Here is a 21,842-nt window from a genome sequence, read left to right as displayed (position 1 = left end):
TTTGCTTTTTCTGTTACAGGCGACTTTGTTCCTTTCTCTTTCACTATTTCCATGCAAGCATTTTCTTAGTTCTTACCCTCATCGTTCTCTTTCTCTTCCTTGCTATCAAATGCGTCATAATAACTCGCATCTGCGAAGAAAGCTTCAGCTTCTGTATACGGTCTTTCATTAGCTAACACCTTATGTTGTACCCCGTCTTTGCAATACTTGAAACATTAGTGCAGGGTAGAAGGTATGATGCCATACTGATGTATCCACGGTCTTTCGAGGAGGAGCTTATATGTAGTCACTGCATTTATAACATGTCAGACGACATTCGTAGTTAGCTCTCCTATCTCCAGCGTTATTGTGATCTTCCCAAGCACACGTTGTCCGTCTTGATTAAAGCCCTGTATCATCATTCCACTAGGGCGTAGGTTCGAGCGTCGATAACCTAGTTTATTTAGCATTGTTAATAGCAATAGATTTATAGCAGATCCATTATCGAGCATTATCCGTTTCACTTGTTTACCGCGAATATGACCCCTTGTCATCAATGACCTATTATGTTCCCCATCACAGACTAGGTCTTCATCGGAGAAAGAGATAACCGATAGACAATCCTCTTATTTCTCACTTTCTAATTCAGTCAGCAACACTTCTCTTATATTTTCATCAAATAATTCTTTGATTAAGTTTTGTCGAGTATCTTTTAACAACTTCAGAGCGTCATAAACACCCAACCGGGCTGGAACACCTTTCAAGTGACTTATAATGTCATAAGTCACTTTCCCTGTCTCTTTTCCTTTTTCTTTTTTACCGCTGTTATTGTTGCTGACATGACTCTTGGTTGCTTCTGCCTTTACTTTTTCGCTTTTCGAACTTGATGGGCTAGCCATCTTCTTCCCTGATTGCAAGGTAGTTACGGCAACTTTCCCTATTGTTTTCTGATCATTCACCCTTGTCCTCTCCTGTAGTCTTCTCATAAGGTGAGTACATTTGCTGTCGCTCTTCTAACCCTTTCTTTCTCTTTCCCGACTATTATTTTGCCCTTGTTTATCATCCATTGTACAATACACTTCAGTGTATAACAATTTTCTGTCGGGTGCCCTACTAGGCGATGATAATGACAGAAGTCTCTTTCCTTGGTTTTAGATGCCTCTTCGGGACGTTTTAATAGTGGCAGTTCAATTGTTCCAACTTTTAGCAACTGATTCATCATGGGGATCTTCTTTTTCAAATGTGAAACCCTCATGAGAATTCAACGATCAGAGTCTCTTGTCGTAAAACCTCCCTCTGGGGCGACTTGCCTCTTCTCTCCTTTCCATCCTTTTGCCTTTCATTTCTCTTATTTCCTGATTCCTCTTTTCGTGGTTAACCACATTTGTGATCAGCTTCTGAGATCCTTTTCTAACCATTTCATAATTGAACGCCGGCATTTTCCGAGTCATTAATTCTAAAGCATGCGCTTTTGTAGCCAAGTCGCGGAAGATTCTAATGCTTGCACTGGTGAGACCAAATGTTATTCTGGTTTCCATAGAGTTCAGGCACATTTTCACTTGTTCTTTCTCTTCTGGTAATTGCCTGTAAGAAGCTCCCAAGGTCTTCCATCTGTCGATGAATTTTTCCACCGGCTCTCCTTCTCTTTGTCGCACTGAAGCTAGTTCCATAATACTGACATCACGTTCTGATGAGAAGAAATTTGACATAAACACGTCTTGCACCTACTCCCATGTTCTTATCAACCCCGGTGTTAAGCTAGCGTACCACTTGAATGCTTTATTCGTTAGAGAAGACCTAAATAATCGGAGACAGTATTGTGGTACTGTGGAGAAATTCCCCATACTGGTGATGAAGTGCATCAGGTGTTCTTCTGGCGATCCATCCCCGTTGAACTTCTGAAAGTCTGGATGTTTAAAATTGTTTAGGAAGGGGATATCCTCTCCTTCTCTCAGGTATGGTGTACGATATCTGAATCTTCCTGCGCCCTCCTTTTCTGTCTCGACCTAACCGCCTCTTCAACGACCTGTTGTACTTCTTCCTATGTCACCATTCTTGTCATGGGAACAGATCCATGCGACCCTGTCTTCGGCAACTACGACCCTTTGGGGTGTTGCTCTCTTTCATTCACATTATCAGTCACTAGGGGTGCTGCCATTCGGGCAACATTGTGTGCGAGAGTTGTTAAGGCTTCTCTGAGATTTCTGCATTCTTCCATTAGTGCTCTCTGTGCCTCTGCCATTTCATTTACACAGTCCTCTGTAGTTGGTGTATTTTCCTGATTCGTTCCAGCCATGTGCACCGCGGCTTCTCCACTCTTTGATGAAGTTGTAGTCGGAGTGGGTTAAGAATACGTTGACGTAATGGGGCTCACAAAAAGAGGAGAGGATGGGGTTTCATTTGACTTCTTTGTGCTCCCATTGCCATTGATTGATCGGGGCGAAACAGACGCTGGTGAGCTTACGAGCAGTGCTTTGCCCTTTTTTTCTTTCATCCATTTGGCTCTCGAGGTCGTCATAACTGGGAAATCACGCGACATCAGCTACAGAACTGGTCGCACGGGGTATAACGTAGGAGGGATGAGTTCAGGATTTTTTCTGGCGGCATTTCGTGTTATCGGTCCCCCAACTCTTCTCAGCGGTGAGTTTGTTCTTGTTACAATTGCATTCTGAGTCTTTGTCCTTCTATGAGTGATGACAATCCATTCATCTTTTTCTCCATGCGTTATTGGCAAAGTAGTCATGACTGTAACAGTTGCTCGTGATTTTGTTTTCTTGTCTGCTACCGCTTTACTTTCACTCAGTCCAGTTCGTTCATCAGCATACTCCACATCAAATCCTGTTGTGCTGAAGTAGAAAATTGTATTCCCTTGAATGGCTGCCATTGATTGGTTGGTTGCAATGTTCTTCTTCCCCTGTCGTTCATATTTATGAAGTAAAGGAAAATTAGGACTTATATTAAATTGTATTCTATTTGGAGATGAAAGGTAGGATGTTCCCATTGAGAGTCGCCATTTTGGCGCCTTGAAGACGTCAAACAGTTGTGATTATCTCCCTTGTAATTCTTAGGTTAGCATTCAAATGAATATGAAAATCCCCAGCATAGTCGCCATTTTGTTTCGAATAAGAAACAAATGCATTTCATTTGGGAAACTTCATTCATTTGACTAATTATCAGAAAAAAAATAAGGAGGACAATCACTTTATTTATATATTCTAAGTTCTTTACATCCCTTTCTCCTTTGATTCCAAATAAAATACATATGGATTATGATATACAATCAGTATTTAGAACCCAGATTATGCATAAATGTATAAAATGTTAAAACATAATGCTAAATGTTGTGCTGGAAGCCATTGTGCACTGCCAAAAGCCATTGTGCGCTGACAGAAGTCATTACGCGCTGACAGAAGTCATTGTGCGTTGGAGGGAACCATTGTGCGCTAACTACTATTGTGCACTAGCTTCTATTGCATGCCAACTCTTGTTGTGTGCCATCACTTATTGTGCGTTAGCAGTATTGTGCGCCAGCAGTGTTCTGCGTCGTACAACACATGTTCCGCACAACGGTTGCGAACTCTACCTTTCTCCTTCTGTAATTTCCCCTTTCTTCGCAATTGGCTGCTTCTGACCCCTTTAGAGGGGTCAAGGGGTATTTATAGCCCTCTCACATGTGTGAATGTACCACATAAGTATTGTGCGCTCCTCCTTTGTGTAAACTCCATTGTGCGGACGACTTTGTGCAAATTCCACTGTGCAGCATCTTTTGTGCAGATTCCATTGTGCGACATCTTTTGTGCAGATTCCATTGTGCGACATCTTTTGTGCGGAATCTGTTGTGCGTCAGACTTTGTGCGGAGTCCACTGTACGGAATCTAATGTGCAAATATCTTCATTGCAAGGCATTTTTCGCACAACGATTTGCGCACAACACTCAATTCCGCGCAACAAATTGCACACAACAATTTGCGCACAATGCTCTTTTCTTCTTTCCTTCTTCTCTTTTTATGCCTCAATAAACGTATAAATACAAGTCCAAGAGGATTCGTTAAAACTACATCGTAGCGATGCACTTGAGGTTGTCGTCCTTTTGGATTGATCAATCACCATGTACTCCATCCCTACAATCATTACTACTAGAACTTGGACCTTTCACCCATCCCAGCACATCTCCAATTATCTGTGCATGCCCACCATCATCATCATCATTTTCTTCTCTAGGCCCAAAACAAAGCTAACTAGCTTCATCATGATTCGTATGAATCTCATCTTCTACTCCAATCATCGCAATTGTTTGACCTTCCATCATCATCTTGATTGCAACTATCACTACTACCAAAGAAGTGTGTAGTGTCGGCCCATCATGAGATCCTAGATTTGACTCATGTTTTACCCTCTCTTTTTTTTGCATGAAGATTCTTCTCCTCTCCATCCATCACAACAACCAAATTGCTAGATCTATTGTTGGAAACCATGGGAGAGTGGGTTCATTCGTCATTGCTATCCATTGTCTCTATCCTCATCATGCATAACATTTATTTTTTATACGGTTTGCCTCATGGACCTCGATCGATTATTTGCTTAATATACTTTCAATGATGTATCTTCTTCATACTAGTCCTTTTTGTTAGTACACTTATTTGTACACCTTCTTTGTTAATCATGTGTGTCTATGTGTCAGCAGGGATTCAGTTGAACCCTTGAAAACTGAAGACTGAAGACACATGAAAACTAGAGCATTAAGGAAGTGAAGAACATGTATATGAGGGGCCTTGGTGAGCCTAACCTTGACCCAAATCAACCCTTTAACCTTTAAATGATCATGGCCTAATAGATAAAGTTTTGATTGATCATCCATTAGCCTTGAGAGCTTCAATTGAACATGCTTAGATAAGCTCTAGAGGTCTCGAGCTACTATTAAACTAAATTGCCCAAAAATAGCAGACTCATAAATACCATCAATTAATCTTCGATCGGTCTCAAGTAATCGAACATGGTCCAAATCGTCTACCAACAAATTCACAAAATACTAGATTTACAGTAATTGATTAATCGATTGAAGCGTAGTTCGATCGATCAAACTAGCCGAATTTTGCTAATTTTTTTATTGTCGAACTTGATTCTTATATATATGGCATTTGGTATTTGGCCATTGAAAGAGATTTTTAGTGCAATAGAAACTTAGTAGATTCCCCGCTAATATCCCACATTCCTAGTATTGATGGTCAAATATTGCATATTATCCCTCAGTTATCTCTTGGTTTTACAAACATAATATGGCTTAATGGTATATTTTACATGTGTTTGTGTTGCAAGGTGAATGTAAGGGTTTGGATTGAAATGAATGATAAAAGCACGGATTTAGTGCTCAAAAGTCACCAAAGTAAAGAATGGATCTTTGGAGACCAAAATGGAAGATTTCAAGACCCCAAGATCTAAGAAAACTAAGTGCAAAAGGAAGAAAGCCGAAAGAACAAGCGCAAAAATCATAAAGACTGTGTCATCAAGAACCGTTCGATGATATCGAAGATCCGTTCGATGACATCGAACACTAGTCGATGACATTGAATTTATAAGGAAAAATCGAGTTAGTTGTTGTCAATGACATATTAGGTGTTTTTCTCGATCAATCGAAAACATGTTCGATGACTCGAAGAAATGTACTCGATGACATCGAAGACTGCTCGATGACATCGAATTTATTAAAGAAATTGAAGCAACTCGCTGGACTATTTTGGACACATTCTCAATGACTCGAAGACCTATTCAATGGATCAAAGCTTCGCTCGATGACATCGAAGAACAGTTTGATGATACATAGACTTACGCAGTGCGAAAGAAGAAAAGGTATGACTTCTGGATTCAAACCCCTTCAATGTCATCGAAGGGTGTTCGATGACATCGAAGGTGTTACGTAGTGTTTACGCGGACTACGTAAATTTGATCCAATTTTGTGATTTTACAGAACTTGGCTTATAAATAGGGGTTTCCTAAGTCTTTCTAGGGTATCTAGGATTTAGAGAAGCAGAACAAAAGGGCAGAGCCGCTTCCCAAGAGTTCTTCTTCCATTCTCCTTAGTTTTTAATGCTTTCTTTTAGGGTTGTTAATCCAATCATGTCTATGGTTGGCTAGATCCCTTAGCTAGGGCTAAGGGGTGAAGCTTGTAGCATGGTTAAGATATTTTTCTTATTTCATTCTTGTTATTATTAAACTCCTTTGATTCTAGTTTGATATTTAAGGAATACTTTTAGTGTTTAATGGTTTGTTGTGACTGAAATTATAATGGATCCGCAATAGCTTGAAGTATTTTCTTTTTCTGTTTGGAGTTTGTGAAAATAGTAAATCCTGTTGTTCTCCATCGTCCCTTGGGCATGGATGGGTGACGAAATCCATTCTATTCTTCACAATTCTCCCATGTTAGTTGTTGGATCAGTATACCTTGTTGTCTACCATTGTGTCCTGGGCATGGTTAGGTGATGGAATCACTTCCAATCTTCACAACTTTCATCCGTTGAGAATTAGGTCAATGGAGGTTCAGATCTGATCTTATTGAATATCTTTCAATTGGATAAGAGACTCCAATTCCAATTGAGTGCCTTGAATCAAATAAGGAAACATTCTAATAGCTACAAGTGGATCCCTAGAAACCCTAGTTTCCCACCTTTAAATTCTTAAGTTTTTCATTAAATATCTCACAATTACTCTCTACACTTCCAAATTTAGGTTAGATATTCTTCTAATTTTAACTTTAATTACTCTCAGAATGGACACACAAGATTAGTCCCTGTGGATTCGACCTCGGTCTCACCGAGATTATTACTACATCGCAACCTTGCAATTGGGGTTATGAACAAGTTTTTGGCGCCGTTGTCGGGGATTAACGGCTATGTATTTTTTAGATTGATTAGTTTTAAAAGTGGGTTAAGATTAGGGTTTTCTACTTTCTATTTTTAGGTTAGGGTTTTTCTGAAGTATTTTAGAAACTAACTTAGCTTTCTAATTCTAGGTTTAGAAATTTTCCTTTTATGTTTTTAGAAACTTTCCCCTTTTCTACTTTCTAATTCTAGGTTTAGAAATTTTCCTAATTTGATTTTAGAAACTAACTTTTTCTCTTTTTAGAAACTATCTATTTTCTGTTTTTAGAAACTAGGTTGCTTTCTTATTTTATTTTTTTAAAAACTAACCCATCTTTCTATTTTTATTTTTAAAAACCTTCTAATTTTAGAATCTCTATTTTAGGAACTGACTTGTTTTGTTTTGTTCTGCAAGAACTTAATTTAGGAACTTCTAATTTGGTAACTTCTTTCTAATTCTCTCCCTTTCTATTCCTAGATATCTATTTCCTTCTTCTTTCTTTAAGTTTAGGTTGGAATCTGAAATTAAGGGCTGAGAGTGTTTCATGCCCAAGTGGGTCCATGACAACACTCATCGTCTTTAGAGTGAAGGAGTATTGGTTGAGGGGTTATCTATCCATTACAGTGTTAGACACCACTCGAGATCCTCAGAGTCAATTGAAGTGATGGCTACCAATCAACCGGAAAGACAACCTCAACCTCAAGTTGAGGAAGTCCAGGATGAGAATGAGGTGAATCAAGCACCCTCGCCTCGTACTTCGCGAGACTATTTACAACCGGCGGGGGTGAGTACACCCTCATGCATGACTTTTCCAGAAAATATGAGACAGATGGATATTAAGCCAGGGGTGATCCAACTCCTTCCAAAATTTCATGGGCTTGAATCTGAAAATTCATATCAACACTTAAAAGAGTTTGATGAAATTATAGCCACTCTATACTTTCCAAACATGTCTGATAACATAGTCAGGCTGAAACTCTTTCCTTTTTCTTTGAAAGAGAAAGCTAAGATGTGGTTGCATTCACTACATCCTCGATCTATTGATAAATGGAATGGCATGACAAGGGAGTTCATAAAGAAAATTTTCCCATACCATAAGACAAACACCCTTAGAAAGTCGATCATGAACTTCACCTAAAAGGAAGATGAAACATTCTTCCAATGTTGGGAGTGGTTCAAGGATCTTCTTAGTTCATGCCCACAACACTGTTTTGAAACGTGGCGCATCACGAACTTCTTCTATGATGGACTTACATCTTCCATATACCAATTGGTTGAGATAATGTGTAACGGGAAATTTATGAATAAAAATGTTGATGATAAGTGGGACTACTTTGATAAGCTTGTGGAAAACAAACAATCATAGGACATCACCCAAAATCAAGTACCACCTCTAAGTCTACTCAATCGAAGGAGAGAGGCAGAATGTATCTCCTAAAAGAGGATAATGATATCAATGCTAAAGTGGTTAATCTCACTAGAAAACTCGAGGTCATGGAATTAAAGAAGGATAAGGCTAAGGAAACTGTTTGCGGTATTTGTGCTTACAACATTCATACAACTAAAAATTGTACAACAATACTTACCTTTCAAGAGGTACTGAATGAGCAATCCAATGCCATGAATAATTACTAAAGACCTTTCAGTGAGCCCACCTCTAATATGTACAATCCCAGTTGGAGAAATCATCCAAACTTCAGTTGGAGAAACAGACAAACTGTTACACCTCAAGGATTCCCTAATTAAATTCCACATCAAGGGAAACCTCAGGAGAATCCAATTTTAAAGCATCTTTAAAATCAAGAGCTTTTCAATCAAGGTATGCTACAAGTCTTTCAAGACCTCACAAAAGCTATACAAGGACTTGAGACTAAAAGTGCGATTGGGAATAAAGGGAGCCTTCCAGCTCAACCTCTTCCTAATCCAAAACCGCAATATGAAGTTAGTGACCCAAGCTCTTTAAATCAAATGGAGTAAGCTAAATCTATCACCACTCTTAGGAGTGGGAAGACCATTGACAAAACCATTCCTGTCAGGGCTGAAAAGCCTAAGGACCCGGAAGAGGACAATAATGATAGATCTAGCCATGCCCCACAAGAATTAGAATTGGAACCCCAAGGGAAGCTGATTGCCCCGTTTCCCCAACAGTTGATAGCACCAAAACCTTTCTCTAACTCTCAGGACATTTTAGAGGTGCTTAAGCAAGTGAAGGTCAATATTCCTCTACTAGATGTCATGAAGCAAATACCTTCATATGCTAAATTTCTGAAAGACCTATGCACGACCAAAAGATGGCAAAATATTGGGAACTACAAAGATGTGTCATCCTAAAGCAAGATGTGCCACAGAAATACAAAGATCCTGGGAGCCCAATTATCCCTTGTATAATTGGAAACTACCGGATTGAGCATGTACTTCTTAACTTAGGAGCGAGCGTGAGTCTAATTCCGTACTCAGTCTACGAGCAATTGGGTCTAGGTGAATTAAAACCTACTTGGACCACGTTACAACTTGTTGATCGCTTAATTCGTGTATTGATAGGGATAATTGACAATGTGTTAGTCCAAGTTGAAAAATTCTATTCTTCGGTAGATTTTATCCTCTTGGATACTCAACCCATCATGGACATGAGCACTCAAATTTCCGTCATTCTTGGTTGCACATTCCTTGCCACTTCAAACGCAATCATTAATTACAGGAATGGAGTCATGAGTATGTCTTTCGGGAATATGACATTTGAGTTGAATATCTTTTTCAACACAGGCAAATAGTTAGAGGATGAAGACGATCCCCACGATATTAACCTAATTGATTTTTTCGTGAAAGATAGAGCACTTCTGACCTTATCCTCTAACCCCCTAGAGACATGCCTGGCCCACTCCCATGATTTTGATGATGACATGATTAGGGAGATGGGGGCCTATTCTTGATACCGTGCTGGTACTTGAAGTTAACCGGTGGAGGCCACAATTTGAAGAATTGCCCCCAACTGATGTAGTGCCTCTACTGTCTAACCTCAAGGCACCGAAGCTTGACCTAAAACCTCTGCCCTTTGATTTGAAATATGTCTACGTAGGTCAAGATGAGACATACCCGGTGGTGATTTCTTCCCACCTCGAGCAAGAACAGGAGAATATGCTCATCTCTACTCTCATTGAGCATAAGGGAGCCCTTGGATGGTCAATTGCAGACCTCAAGGGAAATGACCCTTCGATTTATACTCACCATATTTATTTAGAGGACAATGCGAAGACCTCCCAGCAACCACAACATAGATTAAATCCAAACATGAAGGAAGTGGTTAAAGCTGAGGTTCTTAAGCTATTGGATGTGAGTATCATATACCCTATATCCGATAGCCAATGGGTGAGTCCAACTCAGGTGGTTCCCAAGAAGTCTGGAATCACCATCGTAGTCAATGCCAATAATGAACTCGTGCCAACTAGAATCACTACTGGTTGGAGAATGTGCATTGACTACAGGAAGTTGAATACCGTCACGAGGAAGGACCACTTCCCTTTGACCTTCATCGATCAAATTTTGGAAATGCTAGTTGGTCATTCTTATTACTGTTTCCTTGATGAATATTCGGGCTACAATCAGATCGAGATAGCCCTTAAGACCAAGAAAAGACCACGTTCACATGTCCTTTTGACACCTTTGCTTACCGTAGGATGCCATTCGGACTGTGTAATGCCCCCACCACCTTTCAACGATGTATGATGAGTATTTTTTCGTATATGGTGGGGCAATATCTAGAGGTCTTTATGGATGACTTCTCTGTCTTTGGTCCATCTTTCAACAATTGCTTAGAAAATCTTAAATGTGTGCTAAAAAGATGTGAAGAAAAGAATTTGGTACTCAATTGGGAGAAGTGTCACTTCATCATTCGTAAAGGCATCGTTCTTGGACACATCATCTCATCCAAGGGAATTAAGGTAGATAAAGTGAAAATTGATCTTATCTCTACCCTACCTCCACCCAAAAGCATACGAGATGTGCGATCCTTCTTAGGACACACTGAGTTTTACAAAAAATTCATAAAGGACTTCAGCCATATCTCTCATTCTTTATGCAATTTACTTCAAAAGGATGTACCATATGAGTGGACTGAGCAATGTCATAAAGCTTTTACTAAGCTCAATGGCATGTTAACCACTACACTTATCATGCAGCCACCCGACTGGAGCCTTTCAATTGAACTTATGTGCAAGGCATCTGACTATGCTCTTGGGGCGATGTTAGGCAAGAGAAAAGAAAAGAAGCCCTATATTATTTATTATGCAAGTAGAACTCTAAATCCTGCCCAAGTGAACTACTCTACTACGGAAAAGGAACTCTTAGCCGTAGTGTTCAATTTGGACAAATTTAGGTCCTACTTGATCGGATCCAAGATCGTCATTTACACAGACCATGTAGCACTCAAGTATCTTCTTTCTAAGAATGATGCTAAGCCCCGCCCGATAAGATGGATCCTCCTACTCCAAGAATTTGACTTGGAAATAAAAGATAAAAAGGGAGCAGAGAACGTAATGGCTGACCATCTTTCCCCCCTTGATCTCTCTGATTCCCTTGAGATAACATATATAAATGATATGTTCCCTACGAACAATTGTTCAAAGTCTCCCATTCACCTTGGTTCGCTGATATTGCTAATTATCTTTCCACAGGTTTCACGCCGACACATTAGATTGCATAAGATAAGAAGAAATTTTTCACCGAGGTACAAAAATTCTTCTGGGATGATCCTTATTTATTTAAATATTGCTCAAATCAGATTTTAAGAATGTTTGCCATAAAATGAACACCAAAGTTTCATCTTCTTCTGTCACACTCAGGCTTGTGGTAGTCACTTTCCTGCTAAAAAGACCACAACCAAAATTCTGCAGCATGGCTTTTATTGGCCCACTATGTTCAAGGACAATCATGAGTTTTGCAAAGCTTGTGAGTATTGTCCCATAGAAATATGATGCCTTTAAACCTCATTCTAATCATTGAAGCATTTGATTGCTCGGGCATCGATTTTATTGGACCATTCCCCCAATCTCATGGGAATTTATACATTCTATTAGCTATAGACTATGTCACTAAATGGGTCGAAGCGATCTTGTGCTGGAATAATGACCATCAGATGGTCATTAAATTCTTAAAAGAAAACATTCTTTCTCGGTTCGAAACGCCTCGGGTCATCATTAGTGATGGAGGCTCACATTTTTGCAATAGGCCATTCGTAAACTTAATGAAGAAATATGGCATCTCTCATAAGGTGAGCACTCCATACCACACATAGACAAGTGGGCAAGATGAGATTTCTAATAGGGAGATTAAAGAAATTTTAGAGAAAACAGTTAACCCTGACCACAAGGATTGGTCAATCCGATTGATCGATGCTCTATGGGCTTACCGTACCACATTTAAAACTCTTATTGGAATGTCTCCCTTTAGACTTGTCTATGGGAAAGCTTGTCACTTACCTGTGGAGTTGGAACATAGAGCCTACTAGGCTTTTAAGAATCTAAATTTCAATTTAGACAACGCTGGCTCGTTACATAAACTATAGTTGAACGAACTAAAGGAGATCTGAAATGATGCATATGAGAACTCGAGAATTTACATGGACAGGATGAAGGTGTTCCATGATAAGAACATTCTTTGGAAATCACTCTTGACCGGCCAGAAAGTCCTTTTGTACAATTCTCGGTTACATCTTTTTTTGGGAAAGCTCTAATCTCATTGGTCCAGCCCTTTCACAGTTACAAATGTCTATCCTCATGGGGCTATTGAGATAGAGAATCCGAACAATGGCAATGCTTTTAAAGTAAATGGACATCAGTTGAAGCCATTTATTGAGAAATTCAATTCAGAGGACATGTCCATACCTCTGAATGATCCTATGTATCATGATTGATCTCCTAGTCTGATGGAGGTATAGTCAAATTTATCGCTTTCTTAGGACTAGGGTAGTTTATTTTCCACTGTTTAGGATAGTTTTCTTATACTCTATTGAGTTTTGATGTGTGCTAACCCATTTTATGCTGAGATCCATGGAAAAGCTTCAAATTTCCTTCCTCCAGGTACTATCTTTCCATCACTATTCCCTTTTCTTTTCGTTGCCTCATTTGTATTACATGGTTATTTTTTATACATTAAGGGTAATGTGGATTTTTTGTGGGGGGTGTGGGGGATTAGGTAACCTAATCAGTATTTTTCTCAGTTTTGAGCAAAAATTGTAAAAAAATTTTAATATTTTGAGTTGAACTTTGTTTGAAAGGCAAGAAATTGTGTAGTTAAGAATGCTTTGGGTATGATGAGATGAGAGATTGGATTTTAAATTCATGGAGTTTGATCATCTAAGTGAATTACCACCTAAGTTCTTGTGCGCAATTATTTTAGAGGTAGTTTGAATATCATGTTAATCTAGATCACAGGACACATTCAATATGTCTTCTGTAAGACATGCTAAAAGTTTTGATTATTAGTATATGAATCATTGATAGATGGTGAGAATTGAGTCTGAAGAATTTTATCCACCTTAAAAGAAGAAAAGAACCAGTTAAAAAATAGGAGAACGACAAAGAGGTCATGAAAAAGAATGAAAAGAATGAAAATTTTGGAAAAGAATGCAAAAATGAAGAATGGATAAAAATTGATCGTCGATATAAAATTTAAAACTGAAAAAAGAAGGAGAAGGGGATGAATTCGAAATCAGTACTTAAGTTCAAACCAATCTTTAAGTGATGAGCATGGCTAACATTATGAAACGATAGTATTCGTACGGAAAGTAAGTTGACTTTCACTGAACACATTGGAAAACTTGATACTTGAACTTTCATTCTGATTTAATTGATAAAGAACCTACTTAATTAATTACATAGTTGATTTGGCCTTAAGTTTTCAAGATCTCACTATCTCACTTAATTCTACTCATTCATACTTGATTACACAAAAGATTGTTTTTTGAAAAATGATTTTAAACTTGAGATTAAAGATTATTTATCGCATATTTTGGTCGGGACTAGCAAAATGCTGGTTGGAAGTTGTGTTGAGGGTCAAATATTGCATATTATCCCCCAGTTATCTCTTGGTTTTACAAACATAATATGGCTTAATGGTATATTTTACATGTGTTTGTGTTGCAAGGCGAATTTAAGGTCTTAGATTGAAATGAATGATAAAAGCATGGATTTAGTGCTCAAAAGTCACCAAAGCAAAGAATGGATCTCTAGAGACCAAAATTGAAGATTTCAAGACCCCAACATCCAAAAAAACCAAGCAAAAAAGGAAGAAAGTCGAAAGAACAAGAGTAGAAATCACAAAGACTGTGTCATCGAGAACCGTTTGATGACATTGAACATTGGTCAATGACATTGAATTTATGAGGGAAAATTGAGTTAGTTGCTGGATATATTGGGTGCTTTTCTCGATCAATCGAAGACATGTTTAATGACTTAAAGAAAGGTGCTCGATGACATCGAAGACCGCTCGATGACATTGAATTTATTGAAGAAATTGAAGCAACTCACTGGACTGTTTTGAATACATTCTCGATGACTCGAAGACCTGTTCGATGGATCAAAGCTTTGCTCGATGACATCGAAGGACAGTTCGATGACACATAGACTTACGCAGTGTGAAAGAAGAAAAGGCGTGACTTCTGGATTCAAAACCCTTCAATGTCATCGAAGGGTGTTCGATGGCATAGAAGGCATTACATAGTGTTTACGCGGACTGTGGAAATTTGTTTCAATTTTGTGATTTTGCAGAACTTAGCTTATAAATAGGGGTTTCCTAAGTCTTTATAGGGTATCTAGGATTTGGAGAAGCAGAGCAAAAGGGCGGAGCCGCTTCCCAAGAGTTCTTCTTCTCTTCTCCTTAGTTTTTAATGCTTTCTTCTAGAGTTTTTAATCCAATCATGTCTATGGTTGGTTAGATCCCTTAGCTAGGGCTAAGGGGTGAAGCTTGTAGCATGGTTGAGATATTTTTCTTATTTAATTCTTGTTATTGTTAAACTCCTTTGATTCTAGTTTGATATTTAAGGAATATTTTTAGTGTTTAATGGTTTGTTGTGACTGAAATTACAATGGATCTGCAATAGCTTGAAGTATTTTTTTTCTATTTGGAGTTTGTGAAAATAGGAAATTATGTTGTTCTCTATTGTCCCTTGGGCATGGATGGGTGACAGAATCCATTCTATTCTTCACAATTCTCCCATGTTAGTTGTTGGATCAGTATACCTTGTTGTCTACCATTGTCTCCTAGGCATGGTTAGGTAATAGAATCACTTCCAATCTTCACAACTTTCATCCATTGAGAATTAGGTTGAGAATTAGGCCAATTGGATAAGATAGGGCTCCAATTCCAATTGAGTGCCTTGAATCAAATAAGGAAACATCCTAATAGCTGTAAGTGGATCCTTAGAAACCCTAGTTTCCCACCTTTAAATTCTTAAGTTTTTCATTAAATTTCTCACAATTACTCTCTTCAAGATTTATGTTAGATCTTCTCCTAGTTTTGACTCTAATTACTCTCAAAATAGATACACTAGATTAGTCCCTGTGGATTCGACCTCGGTCTCACTGAGATTATTACTACATCGCAACCCTATACTTGGGGTTGTGAACACCTAGCCTCTAAATCCATGAGATCTAAGTCATCTTCCTTGTGATTCATCACTTGAAAGAGGATTTCGACCTCAATAAAGAAGATAAACTTGATCTACACCTTGTTCTAAAGATTAAACTTAAACATGTAGTCAAATATGTTTCTAAATCTTCTAGAACACCATCTAGGTGAATCTCCTAGGAATTATAATTGTCCCTTATGTTATAGGAGATTCACCTAAGCTCTCATCACCTCAATCACCTAAATGGAGCATTCCATGTAAGGTGTTTAATCTTGGACCTGAAGCACTGGTAAGTATTGATATCAATGATCGGAGGAGCATTTGAGGAGCTAATTCAAGCATGGGATAGCTTTAAAGAAGTGACTCAAGAACTACGCATCAATGGGGCTTAATTCAAGAAGTATCATGTATGAGTCCATGCTCTCTTTCCTTGTGCAGGATTGAGGATAAGAGTTTATAATCCAGACTTGATAGGTTCTTGTATACGACTTAGGCTCTTGTATAGGGCCGAATTCACTAGACATGAGTGTATATATATTAGTTTTCATGGGAGCCTTTGGCGAGAGTAAACATAGGTTATTGGATTAGGACTGAGTTTGTTAATTAGCTAATAGAAAAAACCTAAAGTATCTTGCGGGAGCCTCTGGCAAGAGTGTATGCTTAGTTCTTATGTAGGACTGTGGTCTTTGTATAGGGCTGTAAACGTTAGAGGTGAACCTAATTTAAAACCTCCGATAGTTAAATCATGTACACTCAAGGAGAGTGCGTTTGTCAGGAGTAGAGTAGGGAAACCAAACCACTATATGTACTTGTGTTTGGAATTGTCATTTGAGCACTTCTTAATTATACTTATGTGATTGTTTAGTTGAATTATATATATACATGATTAAAATAATGCTAGAAGTTGATAGTTAGCACATCCCAAGCACACATGTACACTATATTATTTAGACTAGTACTTAACATGTTACATCTATTGTAGTCTATGTGATTGGACCCACTATTGGCTTGGAAGCCTTAGTTTTAAATTATTTTTCATAGTTTTATTGGCATATTAGTTTAAGTAAGCAATTGAGTTTTAATTGGTAAAAATTTTATTGGCTTTAATCACCCCCTCCCCTCTAGGACATAAACGTTTATTCTATAACTCCGTTAAGCTTTCGCATGTCATGGTAGACTATTCCACACAATTTCAATTGTCATGAAAGCAGGTGGCTCTTGAATGGCTTAATCACCTTCAATTGATCCAATGAACCTAAGAATGATGTCTACCCAAGAGGGTTATGCCTTCACCTGACCACCATATTTTAACATGTCTAACTACACCTATTAGAAGATTAAGATGCTGGTCTTTCTAAGATCCACTGACTCTATGGTTTGAGTGATTGTCGAACAAGAATGGACTATGGCCATAAAACAAGTCATGGTTAATGGTAGAACCATTGACACTCCCAAAAATATATCCAAATGAAGCGTCGATGAAAGAGCGTGATATACCTATAATGTCAAAGCTCTCAATGTTATTTACCATGCGATTTTTTCAAATGAATTTAAATGTATTTGCACATTCGAAATGGGTAAGGAAACATGGGACATATTGAAAGTCTCCCATGAAGGAATTAGCATATTAAAGGGATAGAAGCTTCAACTTTTAATGACCCGATTCGAAAATATAAGAATAGAAGAGTTTGAAACTTTCATGAAATTTTACTATAAACTTAATGATATTTGTAAATCCACATGAGGGTTAGGAGAGAGGATCCCGAATGGTCGTATATGTAGGAAAATACTTAGATCCCTTCTAGATAGGTTCACTCCCAAGATAACCTTGATAGAAGAGTTTAAGAAAAGAGATGAGAAGAATGTAGAACTCTCAGGTTCCCTATAAACTTATGAACTACAATTTAAGGCTCCTTTAAAAAAAAAAAGAAACTAGTCATCCATAAAACATCTCATAGGCATTCACATAGGTTTAAGATTGTTAAACCTGATAGTGATAGTGATGATAAGAATAAGGATGAAGATTTCGAAAGAAAATTTAAGAAATTCATCAAATTGAATGGAGGGAAGAGTTGTGATAAGAGGAATAAGACAGTTGAGAATCGTAAAGATAAATTTGTTAAACAACCTAAGCAAGTCCAATGTTACAACTGTGAAGGTTATGGATATATTGTCATCGATTGTGCTAGAAAAGTAAGGTCCAAAGGTAAGGCTATGGTGGCAACATATGATGATTTGAAGGATTTAAAATTTAATTCATATGACTCCTCTTGTGATGATGACCTTAGTAACTTACACGTCTTAAGGGCCTCCACCACCTTTTCCCTCCCTAAAGAATTAGGAGACTATGATACCTTAGATATGTAACGTTAGAAGGTCCCTCTGGGCTTAAATAGTAAAATTTTGAGGATTATAGGCTCATTTATTTTTATAGTTTAATCTTTAAAGTTGTTTAATTATGACATTATATATTTTAGCTTAGACTATTATTGGTCGTTCCCATTTTAATTGATATATCTTTTGAATGACAATAATAAGTATGCTCCTTGTTTTAAATGTTTATATGTACATATTCCCTTGTTAATATGTACTTATAGTAATATGTATTACCTATAGAGTTTTTCCTTATTACATTTTTATTGGTATATTATTGGAATTAACTCTTTATTAAATACTGATAAAAGGAGGAGAAAGATCAAGTCTCATTAAAACAAGTGTATTTTGTTTTGCAGGATAGTAAGTATGGGGGAGCAATGGAAGTGTTACATGTCCTATTATATAGAGTTATAAATCTATTTATTTGACATGTAATAATTTTGAGTTGTTTTGGTATGTCATTGTTATGGGCCATAAGAATGTCTAGGTTAGGTTTTTGTCACATGATTGATAAACGGGGAGATTGTTATTACAGATATTTGTGTACCTTATTTGTTAATCATGTGCATTTATGTGTAAGGGAGTCAGTTGAGCCCTTGGAAGATGAAGAGCAAAGACACATGAAGACTAGAACATTAAGGAAGTGAAGAACATGTATATAAGGTGCCTTGGTGACTATAACCTTGACCTAAAACAACCCTTGAACCTTTAGATGATCATTACCTAATACAGCTGAAACTCAGGCAGGTTTAACCCAACTGACCTAACATTGGGTTGGGCTTGGGCAGGATGTATCTAGTTTAGTCTCGAGCTTGGGCTATATAAACACCAACTCGACAAAACTTGGGTTAGGCTTGGGTTGAGGTCTCGGATTGCCTAACCCAACTTGAACCTGATCGATATATAAGTTACTTATAAATTATAATTGAGTGCAGAGCATCTGTGTTGAAGGTACAGGAAATTCCAGTGTCATCAGGTTACATTGGCCCACGTCATTTCCAATGACTTAAGCTAATAAGATACATCGGATTTCTCTCTCCCAAATCAATTGCGTGCTACACAATACTACTTTTAAAGTAGTAGTTATCCTATATTTTAACTTGTTTATTTAGAAAAAATGAAGTTCTTTATGATAAATAACTACATATATAAATAATAAAATCATAAGTACAAAAAATAAGACATGTATTGAAAATATAATAAACTAATGTAACAATGAAAATATTAGCATGTATTCACCTTACCAACCTAACCAAGCCCGCTTGGGTTGGGCTTAGGTTGAGAATTCCTAACCCGAGGTAGGGTTGGGTTAAGGTTGAGGTATAAGAACCTTAGGTTGGGTTAAGGTTGAGCACCAACCCGACCTAACCTACTCGACTTTCAGCCCTATTGCCTAATAGGTAAACATTCGTTTGATCATCCATTACCCTTAGGAGCCTCAATTGAACATATTTAGATAACTTATAAAGGTCATGAGTTGATGTTAAGCCAAACTGCCAAAAAAAGCAGACTCATAAGTGTCATTGATTGATCTCTGATCAATCTCTGATCGATCGATCCCTGATCAGTTTCGAGAGATCGAATATGGCCCAAATCGTCTAACAACAAATTCATAAAATACAAGATTTACAACAATCAATCGATGCATTGAACAATGGTTGAAGGAGAGTTTGATCGATTGACGGATCATATCAATCAATCAGATCAGCCAATTTATGCCCTTTTTTTACCATTGGAACTTGGTTCCTATGTATGAGGCATTCAGTATTTGGGCGTTTAAAAGAGTTTTTGGTGCAATAAAAGCTTAAGAGATTCCTCACTCATATCCCACTTTCCTAGCCTCTAAATCCATAAAATTTAAGTCATCTTCCTCATAATTTATCACTTAAAAAAGGATTCCAACGTCAATGAAGAAAATGAACTTGATCTCTACTTTGTTATAAAGATTAGACTTAAACCTATAGTAAAATCTATTTCTAAATTCTCTAGAATACTCATCTAGACGAATCCCCAAGAAATTATAACAGTCTCATGTGTTGTAGGAGATTCACACAACCTCCCATTGCCTTCACCTCAATGGAGCTTTACATGTAAGGTGTTTGATCTTGGAGCTGAAGCTTTGGCAAACATTGACATCAATGATTAAGGGAGCATTTGAGGAGCAAATTTAAGCACGAGAGAGATTTAAAGAAGAAACTCAAGAATGACATATTAATGGGGCTCAATTTAATAAGTATCATGTATGTATCAATATTCTCTTTCCTTGTGTAAGATTGAGGGTAAGAGTTTGTGATCCAAACTCAATAGGTTGTTTTGTAGGATTTAGGCTTTTGTGTAGGGCCGAATTCACAAAACATGGGTGCGTACAAGTTAGTTTCCGTGGAAGCTTCGAGCGGGAGTAAATGTCGGTCCTTGGATTATGACTGAGGCTGTTGGTTAGCCAATAGAAAATTAACTAAAGTCTCTTACAAGAGCCTTCAGTGAGAGTGTAAGATATGTTCTTGTGTAGGACCATGACCTTTGTGTAGGCTTGTAAAAGTTAGAGGTGAACCTTATTTAAAACCTCTGATAGTGAAATCCGGTACACCAAAGGAGAGTGCATTTGTCGGTTGTGGAGCAGGGAAACCGAACCACTATATATGTTTACATTTGGAATTGTTATTTGAGCACTTTTAAAATTATTCTTATGTCACTGTGTAGTTAAATTATATGTATGCATGATTAGGTAAAAGTTAGGAGTTGATACTTAGCACATCCCACACACACATGTACACTTTCTTGTTTAGACTAGTGTTTAACATGTTGCGTCTATTGTAGTCTATGTAATTGGACCCACTATTAGCTTGGAAGTCTTAGTGTTAAATTGTTTTGCTTAGTTTAATTGGCATATAAGTTTAAGTAAGCAATTGAGTTTTAAGTGGTAAAAATTTTATTGGACCTAATCAACCCCCATGGGAGGTTTCGGGTGCGTACAAGTTAGTCTCCGTGGGAGGTTCCGACGAGAGTAAATGTAAGTCCTTGGATTATGACCAAGGTTGTTGGTTAGCCAATAGAAAATCAACTAAAGTCTCTTGTGGGAGCCTTCAGTGGGAGTGTACGCTAGGTTCTTGTGTAGGACCATGACCTTTGTGTAGGCTTGTAAAAGTTAGAGGTGAACCCTATTTAAAACCTCTAATAGTGAAATCCGGTACACCCAAGGAGAGTGTGTTCGTCGGGAGTGGAGCAGGGAAACCGAACCACTATATATGCTTATGTTTGGAATTGTTACTTGAACACTTTTTAAATTATTCTTATATCATCGTTAAGTTGAATTATATGTATCCATGATTATATGAAAGTTAGGCATTGATAGTTAGCACATCCCACACACACATGTACGTTTAGCATGTTGCATCTATTGTAGTCTATGTAATTGGACCCACTATTAGCTTGGAAGCCTTAGTGTTAAATTGTCTTGCTTAGTTTAATTAATTCAATGCAATTTCACTTTTGACAAGATGTTCTTTTTGTTTGTGTCAAGCGTTAAGGACTAGATTAGTTATTATGTTGGGAATATTGACTAGACTTGTTATTGACTTTTAAATTAGACCTCATCACCCCATTTACCTTACAAAGGGACCTATTATTCTTTGTTGTCAGAACATTTAGAGTCATCAAAAAAGTAATAGTTGAATTTCAACCACCAAAAGTGTGTATATACCAAAAGAGAATGGTCGAAATTCCAACTACCAAAAGTGTCACTAGATCATTCATTAGTCATTGGAAGAGCCAATGGTTCACGTCTTGGAAGTCCTTGAAAGTACCATCTCACCTTATCATACTCGTTGTTTTATCACCATAGTACTGATGATTTTTTTCCTTTACTTTTGAGTAAACGCTCACCATGCCACAGGGTTAAGATCATCCCATGCATGGTAAGTTACATGTGAAAATATTGATTATTAAGTATTAAAGTAAATTAGGGTAATTTATTATATTAAGTTTTTTCATTTATTATTAAGATGCACAT

This window comes from Magnolia sinica, chromosome 13 (genome assembly GCF_029962835.1).
Source record: "Magnolia sinica isolate HGM2019 chromosome 13, MsV1, whole genome shotgun sequence".
Classification (NCBI taxonomy): Eukaryota; Viridiplantae; Streptophyta; class Magnoliopsida; order Magnoliales; family Magnoliaceae; genus Magnolia; species Magnolia sinica.
This window is presented reverse-complemented; position numbering follows the sequence as displayed.